Here is a 19,250-nt window from a genome sequence, read left to right on the forward strand (position 1 = left end):
TTGACTTCTTGTTACTGTAGTCCCTTTTTTATTTTTAGTTTCATAGTAAAAGTACTTTTTAAATCATTTCTTTTTTTGGTTGTAAATTTAATAGAGCACTGGAGTGGCATACCTGTTAGTTACAAGCAGATTGCTTAGAAGGCATGGAAGTGAGGAAGGTGCATTATGTGAATCAGGTGATTAATAACACTCAAGTGTAGTCTTATGCAGCCTTCCTCATGGTCAGAATATACTTTATCTGGAACTATAGTACAGTCTTCTTTTTAATTTGGATTGTTTTCATTGTAAGGAAAATACAGGATAATAATGTGATGAATCTCTGTGTATCCACAGACTAACAGTATTAATCTTCTATTATTTGTGTCAGATTTAAACAAGATTTTTGTATTGCTGTAACTTCAAGTTTAATAAAAGCTACAGAAATAATACAAGGAACTTACCAATTTCCTTTACCACTTGTGCACATTTTATTTCATGTTTTATCCTTCTCTCCATTTTTTTTCTGAGCCTTTTGAGAATAATTTGGAGGTACTGTGTCCCTCCAGAATTTCTTTGAGTTTATTTCCTAAGAATAAAGTGAAGATATAACTACAGAGCAATCCTTTATGGGTTTTATGGTTTAATTTTGAGAATAATCTTATATTGAAGTTCTTGGATACACCTTGCAATTGACAATATTATGTATTACCTCAGGTTCCTGTATCAACAAGTTTTTAGTATGTTTTTAAACTTCTTAACTCAATGCAAATATAGCTTGTGTTACTACTGGTCATGACATGTTGAAATTTGAGAATTAAAATACTTCATGCCAACTTGTTGTATTTCATTGGGTTGTTGTTACCAGTATACTATATTCTAGTATCTTCACATAATTTTGAACTGAAAAGTATGCATCAGACTCAATCAGACTTTACTGATAGTATAAAGTGTCAAAATATTATAAACCAATAGAACGTCTTTAGTTGTTCCTTATTATAGGGATGATACTTGTGTGCTTGCTCAAATCATGTTTATTCTCCTACCTGTTCTCCCTTGAAAATAGTACACATTTTTAGGGCAGTTGATGTATAGATAAAGACATTTATATTTATAATATCTATGGAAGGGAGTAAATTTGCTTGTGAAAATTAAATTCAGACATTAAAGGTCTTAGCACACATCTAACCAAATTAGAGTACCTAAGGAAGTACTATCCATATTGGAGTACTTGAAGAAGGTCGTGGTTTTCCTTGTGCCCTGTTTAAATATTCTGGAGTCTAGTTTTTCTCTTGTACATGTACTTCTGGAACTTTTCTCTAGTTATTTTTGCATTTTAATAGAATATTTATAACCTCTTTTTCTTAGTATGTTATTAGTTCCAGTACTTTATTTATAGAACCTGGAAAGTTCTTATCATTGTTATAGGGGAAAACTTCATTTGGGTGATCATGTCACATCATGGTGAGGTGTCCAATACTCTGGTATTTTAGAATCTAGAAATGTACCAGCTCTTTGACCTTGGGCATGTTACTTAATCCTTCGACTTGCAGTCCTCACTATGAAGTGGGATAAGTAGTACCTACCTCAACAACTATATGAAGATCAAATGAGAGAATGTGTGAAAAGGGCGCAACTTAGTGATGGGCACATAGTTCAGTAAATACCGTTATCTTCATATTTAAAAGCTAATATTCAGAGTGTGATTTTGTTTAACAAAATAATATTTAAATATCCCTTTAGACTAGTTTCACTGAGCATATATTGTTTTGTGTAGTATTCGAACAGAGCTGTGTGTGCAGTGTTTCACCTATAGTTCTCTTGTGAACTGAGTCATGGATACTTACATAATGAAGACTTTGTAAGAGCTGTTCATAAATGTATATTGGTTTATTTTCCATAATCCTGTGAAGTTGTTTGGTCAGCAGAGATAATTATATTTCAAGAGCTCAAGAAATAGCGTGGTACAACTAGTTATTGATACATAACAGGGCATTGTATGTATGGCTAACATACAAGTATGTGATAATGAAGTGCCAGGTACACTTCTAATTGCATCTGTGTATTAGATCATACAGTTGTTACAATAGCACTAAGGTATTGCCATCATAACCATGTTAATGAAAAATAACCTTGGTATTAAGGAAGTAATAAATGCCTGAATTAGTTTTTGAAACAAGGTCAGGTTGCCTCTAAAGCTGCAAGAACGTCTTGAAACTAACACTTTAAAATGCTACTGCAAGTGCATTTTTAATTCTTAAGCACTGATATTGCCCTTGAAGTCATTAAAGCAGCAGAAAGTGAAGTGATACTGCAAAGTGAAACGGAAATTGTATTCTTTAATCTGCAACAGTTCTGGGTTGTAGAATAAGGAAGAAAAGCAGGAGATCTAGTTTTAAGTCCTGACTTTTGCAAAAGAATTTGCCTTTCTCATTAGGTTTACTGTCTGGTTGAAAAAATCTCCTTCCCCTGTACGCTTTCCAGGGAAAAATTTAGGAGCTGGAGACATAATCAGCCATCTATTCTGAAATCCCTTAGATGAATTTGCATCTCTTCCTGTTCTATAGTCTACAGTTGTAATTTGGAACAGGATTAGATTTAAGAAGAGTAAGATTCTTTGACTTAACAGTTTTGTTAAAAGTCATAATAAATTGTTGAAAAATTCAGATTATTTGGATATGCTTGGGAACTTTTAGGTAGTGTAGTCTCATTAATATACTGATCACATGGACCAGATTGTCTTATCCCCAGTCAGTTTTTTACTTCCTTGCCCTTACATTTGTTCTATTGTGCTGGTGTCCATAACAACACAAACTTACAGCCCAGTAATGCAGGACAAGTAGACATCCTTCCCACCCTGTAGCTTTTTCCTGTACTAGATGCCGGCCAGCTCTGAGGATTGTGAGCTGGGAGTTAAATTGAAAACCTGATTTTCTGACTTGCTTCCATTAGATTAGATTGCCTCAGTGTTGAAATAGAGAGGCTTAAAGAAAGTTGGAGGAAAGCATTGCCCAGCTGGGAATTTAATAAGTGTTCATCTTTAGAGTGAGTGGATTTGTTTTGTTAACTTCTCAGAAAATGTTGGTAGCTTTGCTATTAATAATAATCTGTAGTAGAACATTATTTAGTGACACCAAGTTTTTGATTTAATGGCCATTTATTTGCCTTGGTAAATTTTCTGTATTTTCCCATATCCCCTAGTTGTTTTTCTTAAGTTTTCTATATTAATTTCTTTGAATAGAATATACAATTGTAATACAAAAATACACGGTCCCCCCTCATCCTTTCCACTTGAGTTTTAAGAGGCTCATGTTTTTGATATTACTGATGTGACTGAGAGACATCTGGAGAATTTGATTGATTTTTTTTGGATTTAAAGCTTATATTTTACTCCTTTTCCAAAACCTTTTGTGAGGCACCCACTTCTATATTGCTGACAAAACTAAGAACTTCTGATAATGGATTTCATTATTATATACCATCTTAATTTTCTGTTATCTTTCTGGCTATTTCTACTAATGTTTTAGCTTCCGTTTGTCTTGTAGCTCATTTGGATTTGATGGTTTTTAATATCCTTTTCTACAGGGCTGAATCTTTTCTCCTCAGGAGAATGCTGACACCTTAAAAGCTATCAAAATCAGTTGTTTGAGTGCCTGCTGAGTGCCAGGACCTCCTTTTCTTTCTTTATCAGACACTGTTTACCTTTGATCGCAGCGATCTTAGGCTCAGGAGCTACTTGTTCTCCCCTCTTTTTGAGCTGGTTCACTTCTTTTTCCCATAAAATATTGAAGATTTTTCTAAAGTACTAGTTTATAGAACAAAAATTTGGCAAATAATAGCAGTACATATAAATCTTGGGTCTCAGTGAAGTAAACATCAAAATGAATTTCATAAATGTTTGTGAAAGAATCAGTCAGTGAATGATGGTATGAATTCCCAAAAGCCTGTTTTTGTTATTTTTTTAAATTTTATTTTGATATCGTTAATGTACAATTACTTGAACAACATTATGGTTACTAGACTCCCTCTATTATCAAGTCCCCCCCCCACACCCCATTACAGTCACTGTCCATCAGCATAGTAAGATGCTATAGAATCATTATTTGTCTTCTCTGTATATACTGCCTTTCCTGTGTTCCCCCCACCCTACATTATGTGTGCTAATCGTAATGCCTCCTTTTCCCCCTTATCCCTCCCTTCCCACCCACATCCTCTCCAGTTCCTTTCCCTTTGGTAACTGTTAGTTCATTCTTGGGTTCTGTGAGTCTGCTACTGTTTTGTTCCTTCAGTTTTTTCTTTGTTGTTATACTCCACAGATGAGTGAAATCATTTGATACTTGTCTTTATCCGCCTGGCTTATTTCTCTGAGCATAATACTGTCTAGCTCCATCCATGTTGTTGCAAATGGTAGAATTTGTTTTCTTCTTATGGCTGAATAATATTCCATTGTGTATATGTACCACCTCGTCTTTATCCATTCATCTACTGATGGACACTTAGGTTGCTTCCATTTTTTGGCTGTCGTAAATAGAGTGCAGTTGTCTTTTTCAAACTGGGCTGCTGCATTCTTAGGGTAAATTCCTAGAAATGGAACTCCTGGGTCAAATGCTATTTCTATTTTGAGTTTTTTGAGGAACCTCCAATACTGCTTTCCACAATGGTTGAGCTAGTTTACATTCCCACCAGCAGTGTAGGAGGGTTCCCCTTTCTCCACATCCTCGCCAGCATTTGTTGTTTGTCTTTTGGATGGTGGCCATCCTAACTGGTGTGAGGTAATATCTCATTGTGGTCTTAATTTGCATTTTTCTGATGATTAGCGATGTGGAACATCTTTTCATGTGCCTGTTGGCCATGTGAATTTCTTCTTTGGAGAAGTGTCTGTTCAGTTCCTCTGCCCATATTTTAATTGGATTATTTGCTTTTTTGTTCAGGTGCATGAGCTCTTTATATAATTTGGATGTCAACCCCTTATCAGGTATGTCATTTATGAATATATTCTCCCATACTGTAGGATGTCTTTTTGTTCTACTGATGGTATCCTTTGCTGTACAGAAGCTTTTCAGTTTGATATAGTCCCACTTGTTCATTATTGCTTTTGTTTCCCTTGCCCGGGGAGATATGTTCATGAAGAATTTGCTCATGTTTATGTCCAAGAGATTTTTGCCGATGTTTTTTTCTAAGAGTTTGATGGTTTCATGACTTACATTCAGGCCTTTGATCCATTTTGAGTTTACTTTTGTGTACGGGGTTAGACAATAATCCAGTTTCATTCTCTTACATGTAGCTGTCCAGTTTTGCCAACACCAGCTGTTGAAGAGGCTGTCATTTCCCCATTGTATATCCATAGCTCCTTTATCGTATATTAATTGACCATATATGCTTGGGTTTATATCTGAACTCTGTTCTGTTCCACTGGTCTATGGGTCTGCTCTTGTGCCAGTACCAAATTGTCTTGATTACTGTGGCTTTGTAGTAGAGCTGGATGGAAGTCAGGGAGTGTAATTCCCCCTGCTTTATTCTTCCTTCTCAGGATTGCTTTGGCTATTCAGGGTCTTTTGTGGTTCCATATGAATTTTTTGCCTGTTTTTTACTTTAGTTGATAATGCTTCAATAGGTGCAGACCCTTCTGAAATCTGAGTCTTTGATTTGGAACCATGTGTAAACTTTGGTCATACTAAGGAGAAAAAAAAATTGTGTTGATTTGTGAGCCCAGTAATAATTTATTTTTTTGGGTCATTAAAGTAAATACTTTTAATATCTTACTATACTTATTCCCTACATCCTTATCTACCTCAAGAATTTGTCATTGTTTTAGGTAAGAATTTAACTTGTACTCTTTCTGACTTGCGTGTTAATTTTGTGATATTTTATTCTAGACCAAATATCCTCACTTGAAGTCATGTTTTTGATCGGTGATAGGGGAGCAAGTCTGACTTTGAGTTTACTGTCTTTTCTCCTTACTTTCCAACAGGACAGGAAGTGGATTGGGAGATATGGAGCTGAGTTGGACAAGGGTGGTATTTGTGGTCTTCCTAACAGATTCTTTTATTCCCAGGCCATCTTAGCTTCTGGCATGCAGAGGCAGTATGACATCTGGAAACTAGTGATCTTTTTGTTGGTCTCATGCATTTCTTTCTCCCAAGTGTCTTTTCTTGAACACTTTTTGTAGTGAAATATAACACACAAAATGCATGAGATGGAAATGTACAGTGTAATGAATGTTTTTATATAAAGTGAATACTCATGTCACCTCCACCCAGTTCAAGAAATAGAACATCACTGGCACACCAGAAAGCTGCTCAGGTCTCTGTTCCTTCCTTCCTTCCTAGGCATACCCTTCCCCTCCCTCTAGTTGAGAAATAACTGATGTCCTGGTCTTTATAGTAATCACTATCTGGCTTTTATTTGTACTGTTATCTATTTGTGCATCTATAAATGATAGTTTAGTTTTGCCTGTTTTTGAATGGAATCATACTGTACATACTTTCTTTCGCACATTTCTGTGTATTGTGTTTTGATCTAGTTTGGAATTCTCTTTGGAATTATTTTGCTTTTTTCCCCCTAATGTCTGAATGGTGCTTAGGCTCAGTAATTTTCAGTCTTTCTTAGAAGTGCCTTGCTAAATTTTTACCAAACACTTGGGGACTCTATAGTTACCTTTTTGCTATTGAGTGCACTATGGTCAAGACGTAAAGTGTGTTTTAAATCCTTTAACATTCGTGAGACTTGTCTTACAGCTCAGTATATGGTCAATTTTGGTAAATGTTTCGTGGGCTCTGAAAAAGTTCTGCAGAATTGGATGTGGAGTTTTATATATATATGTCCATTAGATGAAGTCTGTTAACCATATTGTTCAAATCTCTTTTCTAAAACCTGTTTTTTCTTGGTGGAGGGGGGTTATCCTATTTGTTACATTCAAGTACTGATAGAAAAGTGTTATTTTATGGCTCTTTGTGATGTTTTCTTTGCTTTATATATTTCAAAATCATGTTATTATGTTTATATATTATGCCTAACTGTAGAATCATTCATTTTCCTAATAATTTAAACCTTTTATCATTATGAGAGATTCCTCTTTATTTCTAATAATGCCTTAACTACTTTTATTCATATCCGTATAGACAAACCAGTTTCCTCTTTGTTAGTATTTGCATATCTTTCTCCATTGTCTGTTTTCACATTTCATTTCCTTAAATTTTAGTTGTGTATTTCTAACAGTTTGTAGTTGGAGTTTAAAGAAATTTGGAGGCTGATGGGAAGTACAGCTTAGGGTCTCTTCAGTTTTAGTAAACACCCCCTGGGCAGAAACTGACCTAAGTATTGGACTCATCTCTCTGAGTTTCGTCTTCTTTTACGTAACTCAGGGAATTTGATTTTGATAATAGCTCACTCTACTTTTAGGTCCTTACTTTTAAGAGAACTTAAAATATTTTATTCAGCCTTTTAAGTTTTCTTCAGAAGGACTAGTGATTTGAATTTCTTGGTATTGCTGGAAATGTTTTAATCTTTATTTGGGTTTTCTGCTTAGATTTCTACAATAAGATTTTGTGTGTTTCAATTCCTTCCAACTGAAAATTGGCCTTTGATTACATAGGTGGACTTTGAGGGAGTTACCTTAAGTTACAGAATAGACTGGGTCACCCTAGGCAATTGTGAATTGTAATTCACAATTACAATGTGAATTGAAGTATTACAGGTCAAAAGTATAAATTTTGTCAATTAACTGCATTTTTTTTTTGAGAGGGCATCGCTCATATTTGTTGATCAAATACTGTTAACAACAATAAAATTCTGTATAGGGGGGTCAATGCTCAATGCACAATCATTAATCCATCTCAAGCCTAATTCTCGTCAGTCTCCAGTCTTCTGAAGCATAACAAACAAGTTCTTACATGGTGAATGAATTCTTACATAGTGAATAAGTTCTTACATGGTGAACAGTACAAGGGCAGTCATCACAGAAACTTTCAGTTTTGATCATGCATTATGAACTATAAACAATCAGGTCAAATATGAATATTCATTTGATTTTTATACTTGATTTATATGTGGGTCCCACATTTCTCCCTTTATTATTATTATTATTTTTATTTTTAATAAAATGCTGAAGTGGTAGGTAGATGCAAGATAAAGTTAGAAAACATAGTTTAGTGTTGTAAGAGAGCAATTGTAGATGATCAGGTGTGTGCCTGTAGACTATGTGCTAATCCGAGCTAGACAAGGGCAATAAAACATCCACGGATGCAGAAGCTTTCTCTCAAAACAGCAGAGGGTGAGGTTCTAAGCTTCACCACTGTTGTTCTCCAATTTCTCACCTGATGGCCCCCCTGCGACTGTGCATGTCTTAGGTTGTTCCTCCCTTGAGGAATCTTACCCGTCTCTGGCTAACCAGTCATCTTCCGGGGCCATACAGGGAAATGTAAAGTTGGTAAGTGAGAGAGAAGCCATATTGTTTGAAAAGGTTAGCTTTTTACTTCTTTGCAGATTTATGCCCTGTGGCTTCTATGCCCAGCACTTGTCTCGAGGTTTCTTTACCACCTGGAGGAATTATGATACTCGGTAAATTCGATATGCGGCACGAATTCTATTTAAGGGTTGTAATTAGGAAGGAAGAAGAAAAGCTATAGAGGTAGCATATGGAAGAAAACATGGGAGGATTGATTATTTCTTTGACATATCTTCTTGTAGAGTACCTTAAGCATGTATAGGTTTTAAACTACTAACTAACTTGCGCACACATATTAACATAATAGGAATATGGTGACATAAACAAAGCAAATCTATAATTACCAGCCATCTCCAGTGAAGCCTAGAAAACCGTTTAGTCACCCTAGGCATTTGTGAAAATTTGTCTATGATATGATGGATATTGTCCAACTGTACTTGAACAGTCTGAGAGAAATCAGACAAATTAAAGCAACCCATTTCTGGGATCTGTTCACATCCCATACGTTCTTTTAACCGTAGATAGTCTATAGTCATAAGATCTTGTAGTGCTACAACTTGCACCCCTCCCAACTCCTGATTGAGTGCCAACAGTACAGATCCGGTCAAATTCGTTGTCTCACTGTATGCACATGCCAGCCTAGACATTTCCCTCCTCATTCCAATGGCAAGTCCAGGAGACGGTGGGGTGGATGCAGCCACAACCGCGGCATCGCCCGGATCCCTGTGGAGGCTTTTTGATGATCATCCCCCGGCACGAGTCCTCCAGAGAGTGCTGATGCCGGAAGCTCCTCCTCATATCATATCTTAGTTCATTTTCTGGGTAGCCAAGCTAGGCCCTGATCTTCTGCATAGAAATAAACAGACCCTTTGCCCACACTTTGACATGCCCTCTATACCACTGTGCAGAACTCATTGGAGGTCAGCACACAGGAGCTGCTTTTTTTTTTTTTTTTTATTAAGAGAAAGGCATATTATCAGAAAAGAGTACCTCTATAGCTGATCATCTGACACCCTTTAAGTGATCAACATTAAGGATATTTAAAGCATGTGTTAATCTTTGATTTACCAATAGTTTTAGCCTATCAAGGAGTAATCCCCCTTTTCTTTCTTTCTTTTTTTTTTTAATCTTTAATCTACACTTACATGAAGAATACTCTGTTTACTATGCTCTCCCCTATATCAGGTCCCCCCTAAAAACCCCATTACGGTTACTGTCCATCAGCATAGCAAAATGTTGTAGAATCACTACTTGTCCTCTCTGTGTTGTACAGCCCACCCTCCCCTTTCTCCCTCCCCCCCCATGCATGCTAATCTTAATACCCCCCTTCTTCTCCCCCCCACCTTATCCCTCCCTGCCCACCCTTCCTCCCCAGTTCCTTTCCCTTTGGTACCTGTTAGTCCATTTTTGGGTTCAGTAATTCCGCTGCTGTTTTGTTCCTTCAGTTTTTCCTTTGTTCTTATACTCCTCAGATGAGTGAAATCATTTGGTATTTCTCTTTCTCCGCTTGGCTTATTTCACTGAGCATAATACTCTCCAGCTCCATCCATGTTGCTGCAAATGGTAGGATTTTTCCGCTTCTTATGGCTGAGTAGTATTCCATTGTGTATATGTACCACATCTTCTTTATCCATTCATCTACCGATGGACATTTAGGTTGCTTCCAATTCTTGGCTATTGTAAATAGTGCTGCGATAAACATAGGGGTGCATCTGTCTTTCTCAAACTTGATTGCTGCGTTCTTAGGGTAAATTCCTAGGAGTGGAATTCCTGGGTCAAATGGTAGGTCTGTTTTGAGCATTTTGATGAACCTCCATACTGCTTTCCACAATGGTTGAACTAATTTACATTCCCACCAGCAGTGTAGGAGGGTTCCCCTTTCTCCACAGCCTCGCCAACATTTGTTGTTGTTTGTCTTTTGGATGGCAGCTATCCTTACTGGTGTGAGGTGATACCTCATTGTAGTTTTAATTTGCATTTCTCTGATAATTAGCGATGTGGAGCATCTTTTCATGTGTCTGTTGGCCATCTGTATTTCTTTTTTAGAGAACTGTCTGTTCAGTTCCTCTGCCCATTTTTTAATTGGGTTATTTGTTTTTTGTTTGTTGAGGCGTGTGAGCTCTTTATATATTCTGGACGTCAAGCCTTTATCGGATCTGTCATTTTCAAATATATTCTCCCATACTGTAGGGTTCCTTTTTGTTCTATTGATGGTGTCGTTCGCTGAATTAAGTGCATTTTTGTGACTTGGTTTCATCTGGGATGGAAGTGGCTTTGATTTATCTAATATACTCTTGTTAGTTTTCCAGTGAGTTTAAAGAAGGCTTGATCCTTCTGTTGCTAGATTGAGAAGCATTAGATTAAGAATGGGAGCCAGAGAAACATTGCAGCAATACTGGAATGAAAATGGGATGAAGCATCCTGGACAAACATTGAACCAACTTGGAACTACCATTTCTCTCCAGTAAAAACTTGAAATACTTCATAAACACAAATCTTAGCTGTGTTCAGGGTTGGATGAATGTGCAAGATGAGAATTCTAAAAAGACCTGCAGTAGCTCTTGGATCTACCTATTGGGTCGCAAAAGGAATGCATTTAAAAATAGGTTGTCAGACAGCCTCTTCAAGAGCTGGTATTGGCAAAACTGGACAGCTACATGCAAGAGAATGAAACTGGATTATTGTTTAACCTCATACACAAAAATAAACTCGAAATGGATTAAAGACTTGAATGTAAGTCACGAAACCGTAAAACTCTTAGAAGACGACATAGGCAAACATCTGAATATAAGCATGAGCAACTTCCTGAATGCATCTCCTCGAGTAAGGGAAACAAAAACAAAGATGAACTCATGGGACTACATCAAACTAAAAAGTTTCTGTACAGCAAAGGACACCATCAACAGAACAAAAAGGCACCCTACAGTATGGGAGAATATATTTGTAAATGACATATCTGACAAGGGGTTAACATCCAAAATATATAAAGAACTTACACACCTCAACACCCAAAAAGCAAATACCTGATGAACAAATGGGCAGAAGATCTGAAGAGACAGCTCTCCAAAGAAGAAATTCACATGGCCAAAAGACACATGAAAAGATGCTCCACATCACTAATCATCAGGGAAATGCAAATTAAAAGCACAATGAGATATCACCTCATACCAGTAAGGATGGCCAGCATTGAAAAGACTAACAACAAATGCTGGCGAGGATGCGGAGAAAAGGGAACCCTCCTACACTGCTGGTGGGAATGTAAGCTAGTTCAACCATTATGGAAAGCAATATGGAGGTTCCTCAGAAAACTAAAAATAGAAATACCGTTTGACCCAGGAATCCCACTCCTTGGAATTTACCCAAAGAATACAACTTCTCAGATTGAAAAAGACATATGCACCCCTTGTTTGCAGCACTTTTTACAATAGCCAAGATACGGAAGCAACCTAAGTGTCCATCAGTAGATGAATGGATAAAGAAGAGGTGGTACATATACACAATGGAATACTATTTGACCATAAGAAAGAAACCAATTCTACCATTTGCAACAACATGGATGGAGCTGGAGGACATTATGCTCAGTGAAAGAAGCCAGGTGGAGAAAGACAAATGCCAAATGATTTCCCTCATTTGTAGAGTATAACAATGAAGCAAAACTGAAGGAACAAAATAGCAGCAGACTCAGAGACTCCAAGAATGAACTAGTGGTTACCAAAGGGGAGGGGTGTGAGAGGGCAGGAGAAGGGGATTGAAGGGTATTATGTTTAGTACACATGGTGTGGGGGATCACGGGGAAAACAGTGTAGCACAGAGAAGGCACATAATGGATCTGTGGCATCTTGCTGCACTGGACAGTGACTGCATTGGGGTATGGGTGGGGACTTGATAATATGGGTAAATGTAATAACATTATTTTTTCATGTGAAACCTTCATATCAATCATACCTTAATAAAAAAAAATAGGTCGTCAGAACATTAAGGTTAAAAAAATTTAGGAAGTAGTTAAGTAGAAACGGATTTGAATGAATGGGAAAGATTTAAACCAGAGATGTATTAGATAACTGGGAGCTAACCTATATTGCATTGGGAGGGAGACATGTTTAACCACTAGTGCACAGGCACAATGGTATAAAGATCACTTGATTCTTCCTTTAATACACGTTAGTCCGAAGAACCATATTTTCCTTCTTTTATCCTATTTTCATTCCTCCCCTTTCTGCTTGTTTGACGGATACAGGCACCAATGGACTGTTGCAAACCTCAGTTGCTTTTGCATTAAATGTATCCATATTATTGAGTTCTATCTCTATCCTCTTTTCTTTCTAAGTAAATATTTAATCTGTATATTTCTCTCCTCTCACTTTAGGCCTCCAGGAATTTATACAACTAAGTACACTTCATGGTTCAGATTATTTCTTCATGGGGGGGGGAGGTTTAATTCAGTTGCATGTTAATGATGGTCTTCACAGAGTCTCATTTAAACTTATAAATACTTCAGACCCTTATACTTTTTGCCCTAGACATTTTAGGCAGTCTCATCAGATCAAAAGTTGCACTGGGGAAAGGGGCACTTTAAATATTGTTTAAACATTTAAATAACATTAAGTAGATAATTATTAATTAATAAACAGTGGTAAATGGAAGTAAACATTTGTCTAGGGAAAATATACACAGAGCCAAAAGTAACTAATCTGGGAAAAAAATTGCACTTCATATAGAGTAGGGCTAAATGCTTGTGTATACAAACGCACACACACACATAAAAGATTAATAAAACAAATACATTTTTATATGGACAGAAGATAGGAACACACAGGATGAAAACGAATGCAGATACTTGGGAAAACGATGGTAGATTTAGATGGTGGTAAAGTGACATGCATGGAGGATCAAGTTCACTGTTGGGGTTTTTAGCTAGTGTGATCAAGGCAGAATACTCAATTAGAAGTAAAACTTGAATGTTAGCTAGCTGATTACTTTTACTTCTGTTAAAGCTTTATTTGCAGTGGGTCTATACAACCTTTATTATAGATCATAAAAATTAGCTGTAATTGCTATTTTCAATTGGAAAATAGACATTTCATTATTGGAAATGTCTGCTTTTATCTTTATTAAATTATTTCAGTTAATCATACAATGAGTGATATAAATCGTGCTCATTGCTGAGGTCATTGCTATCTCGATTTATAATAAAAGCAGGTTTCTGCACAACCTAAATGTCCATCAGTAGATGAATGGATAAAGAAGATATGGTACATATACACAATGGAATATTACTCTCAGCTATAAGAAAAAAACAGATCCTACCATTTGTAACAACATGGATGGAGCTAGAGGGTATTATGCTCAGTGAAATAAGCCAGGTGGAGAAAGACAAGTACCAAATGATTTCACTCATATGTGGAATATAAGAAAAAAGGAAAACTGAAGGAACAAAACAGCAGAATCACAGAACCCAAGAATAGACTAACAGTTACCAAAGGGAAAGGGACTGGGGAGGATGGGTGGGAAGGGAGGGATAAGGGGGGGAAAAAGAAAGGGGGCATTATGATTAGCATGTGTAGTGTGTGGGGGGCATAGGGAGGGCTGTGCAACACAGAGAAGACAAGTAGTGATTTTACAGCATCTTACTATGCTGATGGACAGTGACTGTGAAGGGCTTTGTGGGGGGGACTTGTTGAAGGGGGGAGCCTAATAAACATGTCTTTCATGTAATTGTAGATTAATGATACCAAAAAAAAATACCTTGACCCTTAAAAAAAAAAAGCAGGCTTCTGCATAAATCAAAGTCAATATAAGATCCATGTTAATTTTTTCTGGAAATGAATTATTTCAGTGTTTAAGAAAATGCATGATTTTTTAAAGTCATAAAATAGAATTTTATTTTTCTTTGAAGCTGTACTTTTTAGATTAAACATTACTACTCAGAAATTGTCTAATTTCTAATGCTAGCATGAAAGAAAAAATATGGTATAGTTTGTATTACTATGCTATGAAAAATTAAATGAGTGTTTCTGTCAAGAAATCTATAAAACTTTAAAATTAAATTTTGTGTAAGTATGCAGTTTCTAATAGGAATCCTGTGTTCATTGATACAGGAAATAGTAAATGGGATGATTTGTATTTGACTTCAGTAATGCCTTAATTCTGTGTCTTCATTTGTTTAAAAAAATCAGATAGACATTATTCAATTGTGATTTTATTAAGGACACCAGGCTGAATGTGTAAATCATCTGATTTTGTTATTCACTCTTGGCTTTTGGTGACAAACTGAATTAGAGCTTAAATAAAAAGGTGTGGCTTTATTGTCAGTATACCAGAACAGCTGACATAACTAAGAAGTGTGTAGGCAGCTTAGGGACCTTGAAGACTGGAAGTGGGGGTACATAGTATCTCAGGTATTCTAGTTTTGTATCTCTGTGCATTGTGATTTTCTCAGGCTTTTCCTGTCTCATGACTGCATAGCCTAAAGTCTCTTCTTCCTTAGTTTTGACTAAGATTTTCCACTGCACCCCTGGGCCAAAAGAAATAGCTAACAGGATCCATTCATTAAGTGGTTAGAGCCAAACAACTTAAGTATTTATTTCCTAACAACTTAGCTGTTTGAAAAATTGATACATACAATTTGAAGGAAAATGTTTTAATTAGAATACGTGTGCTTGTGGGATGTTGTATAAATTCTCAGACTTTGGAATCAGACCAGACATTCCACTTCTCTTTCCTGTTCCACATTGATTTTTTACATGGTACTTACTTTTTATCATAGCAACCACTAAAACCCCTGCTTCTTAAAGAAACAGTGTCATTGAAAGGAATGTTTTGTGAGTAAACGTTGAAATTATGAATACCTCAGGAAGTTGTTGGTGTCTACTGGATGTCAGTTATTGCTATGTTTCCCTGAAAAACTAAAACAGTTCTGTAGTGTCTCTGTGAAATTACTGTGATACAAGTTACCCACTCTGTGCCTCACTGTACAGCTAGATAACCGCTGCACAGCTAGAAAACCATGATTCTAGTAAAAGAAAAGGATTCTGATTGGTTTCCACCTTGATTATGTGGTTGAAGGAATAGGCAATGAATAAGTCAACCTGGGTTATTCACCCACTCCTGTGCTTAGAAAGGTGTGATATTCCATTGTATGGATATATTTGTTTACCTGTTTGCCAGTTGCTTAAAAATTATAAACAGCACATAAATTAACATCTCATGTATCTGTGTTTCTATAGCAGAGGTTCTATTAAGTTTCACCTAACAGTTAAACTCAAAAAAGTTTGTGGATTTGAAAGCATGATTGTTTGTGCTCTTATCTAATTGAAGATCAAATACCTAAACCCCAGAGTTAAAACTATAAAACTGTTTGAAGAAAACCTAGCAGATGAGTTTTGTGACATTCCATTTGGCAATGATTTCTTGGATATGATATCAGAAGCACAGGCAACAGAAGAAAATAGATAAACTGAACTATTAAAATTTAACTTTTGTGCATCAGAGAACACTGTCAAGAGAGTGAAGAGGCAACCCAAAGAATGGGAGAAAATATTTGTAAATCGCATATCTGATAAAGGATTACTATCCAGAACATATAAAGAACCATAACACCAAAAAACAACCCTACTAAGAAATAGACAAAAGGAGTTGAATAACCATTTCTTCAAAAAAGTTAATACAAATGGCTAGTAAGCACATAAAAAGATGCTCCACATCTCTAGTCATTAGGGAAATGCAAATCAAAGCCGTGAGATACCACTTCACACCCATTAAGATAACTATTATCAAAAAAGTGGCAAAGTGTTGAGGGTATGGAGGAACTATGACCCTGGTGCATTGCTGGTGACATGTAAAGTGGTACAGCTGCTATAGAAACCAATGTGGTAGTTTCTCAAAAAATTAAAGAATTACCATGTGACTCAGCAATCCCATTTTTAGATACCTACCCTAAAGAAGTGAAATCAGGGACTAAGGTAATACACCAGTGTTCATAGCAACACTGTTCACAGTAGCTGAAACGTAGAAACTAAATGTCCATCAGTGTATGAATGAATGAACAAAATGTGGTGTATACATACAATGGAGTATTATTCAACATTAAAAAGGAAGTTTGAGATGATGGGAAAAGTTCTGGAAATGTAGTTGTTGCACAACAATATGGATGTACTTAAGGCCATTGACTTGTACACTTAAAATGGTTAAAATTGTAAATATGTGTATTTTACATACAACAGGAAAAAAAAAACTGGAAAAAATGCATACACTTTAAGTATGGGCAGTTTGTTGTACTTCATTTGTACCTTAATAAAATAAAAAAAAAATCTTGGGGTAATCCAAAAAATAATTTATGAAGACCTTAAAGATGAAGAAACAATAAACTGCATAGCTTTGAAAGACAATTTGTCCTACAAAGTAAATTATGGTGGGGACATGTTGGTGGAATAGAGGCAAGCAATGGATATGTTTTAACTCTAGGAAAGCTTTTAATTATCTGTGGCAGCACCTTCATCCATAAGGGATGAAAATGTCTTATTGCTAAATGGTGCAAAACAGATTAGAAGGTCATTTTCATAATTACTAGTGGTTTGCTGTAAAGAGGTTAGGATTTGGGCTCTTTATAATGTTCTCAACAGTGATGTATATACATGGTGAAATAGGGACTAGGCTCATTAAATTCACGCATGACTTGTCAGCCCCTTGGAGGGTAGAATTAGAGTTCAGAACTAACTGGACAAGTGAGAAGAAGTTTTAAAGAATAGGAATTTTTAGGAACAAATGCCACGTAGTATACCTGAGACAATGAATTATAAAACACCAATGAAAATCTCTAGTGTTGTGGGATGAACTGAATTAAAGCCCATACTGTTCTTTGAAAAGTATAGAAGTTATGTAGTATATAAGAAATATGTTCTCAGTGTACAAGGGCTCCTTACATGGACTCTTTATGAATAGTACAGTCAGCATCAAATCTTACTATGTTAGCAAAACTTATTTAATGGAGAGGCAGTATGTTACAGATGTTTACAGTATAAACTGTGGAGCCATAATGCCTGCTTTAAATTCTGGCTTCTCCACTTAGCTAATATAATCCTGGAAAAATTACTTCTCTGTGCATCTGTTTTTTTTTCCTAACTATAAATGGGAACAGTAGTCACTACCTTATTGTGGGGTTAACTGAGTTAATATATATAATAATACTAAAGGAGTTCCAGGCATATAGAAAGTGCTCAGTAAAAGTTGACTGCTAATAAAACAAGCTTAATAGCTGGTCGCAGTTGACTCATTTATAGGGGGTTACATCTGTGTTGATTTAGGGTGTTTCTGTCCCTGTTCTTGCTGTCACTTTTTTAAAAAGTTATTTTTAAAAAATGGCCTTATTCTTTCTAGGTTAGCATGCCACATATTACCACATTTCCTGATGCTGTAGAGTCAGCTATTCATGGGGATTCACAATTATTTGGGTTCTTTGCTAGTTATCAGAAAGCATTAAATGTATATGACTGAAAAAGATCCTTAGATTCAAGTTGAAAGAAACTACTTTATAGTCTCTAATATTTGTGAACCTCTGTCTGCTCTTCCTGTGTCATTTCAGGAAATGTTCGGAAAAGGACAGAGGGAAATCAGTTTTCTGGGTATAAGTAAAATTATCACATAAAGAATGGAATGCAAAAAGGATGTCTTAGGAACAGCTTGATCATAAAGGACTCCTACTTTTATATGGCATCAAAGAGGATTAAGAGCTCCTCCTTCTTGCTGTCACTTTTATATTCCATATCCTTGTCTTGAAGCAATGTTTATCATTACAAAAACCGCTCTCATTTTATACAAAAATGGTGTTATATATTTATACAGTACAGGGCTGATGTTATAGCTGTTACCAAGTTCCTATATACCTCAAGAAGTTTTGTAGTTTACTTTTGACTACAACGTCAAAGTAGAAAGCACTCCAATTTTTCCATGATTGTAATGAAAGAATTGTCACCTATAGTTATTTTTAATTACTTATGAGAACATTTTTTTAATCTATCCTAATACTAGTAAGGTGACGTAAATGTTATTTCATTGATCAATCAAAACATTTTGGGTAGTTCTTGAGGGAACTTGTGCCTTTTTGTGTTTGAGTGAGGGAAAAGGAAAGTGAGGGAAGGAGTTGAGGGAGAGAGGAAGACTGACAAAAGAGAGGTAATGCTAAATCACGTGTACTTGCAAAAATGCAGTGAAAGTTAAGTGGCTCGGAATACTAGAGCAGCTCTGGCGATCTGGTTGGTGTAGAAAACGCCAGACCAGGTATAGGAAGTAACATAAACAATGGCAAGGAATTTGGAATGCACATAGAATGTCCTAGAGGGGAAGAGTAAGATCCTTATTTGGGGAAACCTTGTTGAGATGGAATGTCCTTGTTTTGGGGAGACCTTTTTGAGAGATGCACTAAATCTTGACAGGTAATATGATAGTACTCAGAATTAACTGAAAATGTGTAGAGAATAATAGTTAATGTTGCTTGGTTTACTCAGTTAAGTGATTTCTTCTTAAACTCAAATGACAAAAATTTCTGCTTCAGCAAAGTCACATATTTTTTATTTGGAACTTTATTTTTAAAGTTTATAATGAATAATGGAAACAAACTCTTTCAATCCTAAGTGTTTATTCTAGGTGAAGAAAGGCAAGTAGAAGTGTTGCATTTATGAAGAATATAGATGTTTTACATGGACATGGGCATGCTTTGAAACCTTTTTCAGTGGATAAGTAATAGAAGGCCTTGGTTAATTTCTTGCATTCAGGTAATTTTTTTTTTAATTCAAAAAGTAGCTAATCATCTTACTACACTGTGGGGGGGACT

At 36.0% G+C, this 19,250-nt stretch overlaps 1 protein-coding gene across 13 annotated transcripts in view; it reads left to right on the plus strand.

The window, feature by feature from the left end:
* The window catches only part of MTMR3 (myotubularin related protein 3), a 129,163-nt gene that overhangs the window by 34,746 nt on the left and 75,167 nt on the right, over positions 1–19,250 (plus strand). For 2 of the 13 annotated variants that reach the window (XM_073223155.1, XM_073223156.1), the window contains exon 2: positions 4,908–4,951. The exons of the other annotated variants lie outside the window; for them this stretch is intronic. The gene's annotated coding sequence lies outside the window, so the exon portion shown is untranslated. The remainder of the gene's footprint in view (positions 1–4,907; positions 4,952–19,250) is intronic. 13 annotated transcript variants of the gene reach the window in all.

The sequence above is a fragment of the Manis javanica genome, chromosome 15 (assembly GCF_040802235.1).
Source record: "Manis javanica isolate MJ-LG chromosome 15, MJ_LKY, whole genome shotgun sequence".
Lineage (NCBI taxonomy): Eukaryota > Metazoa > Chordata > Mammalia > Pholidota > Manidae > Manis > Manis javanica.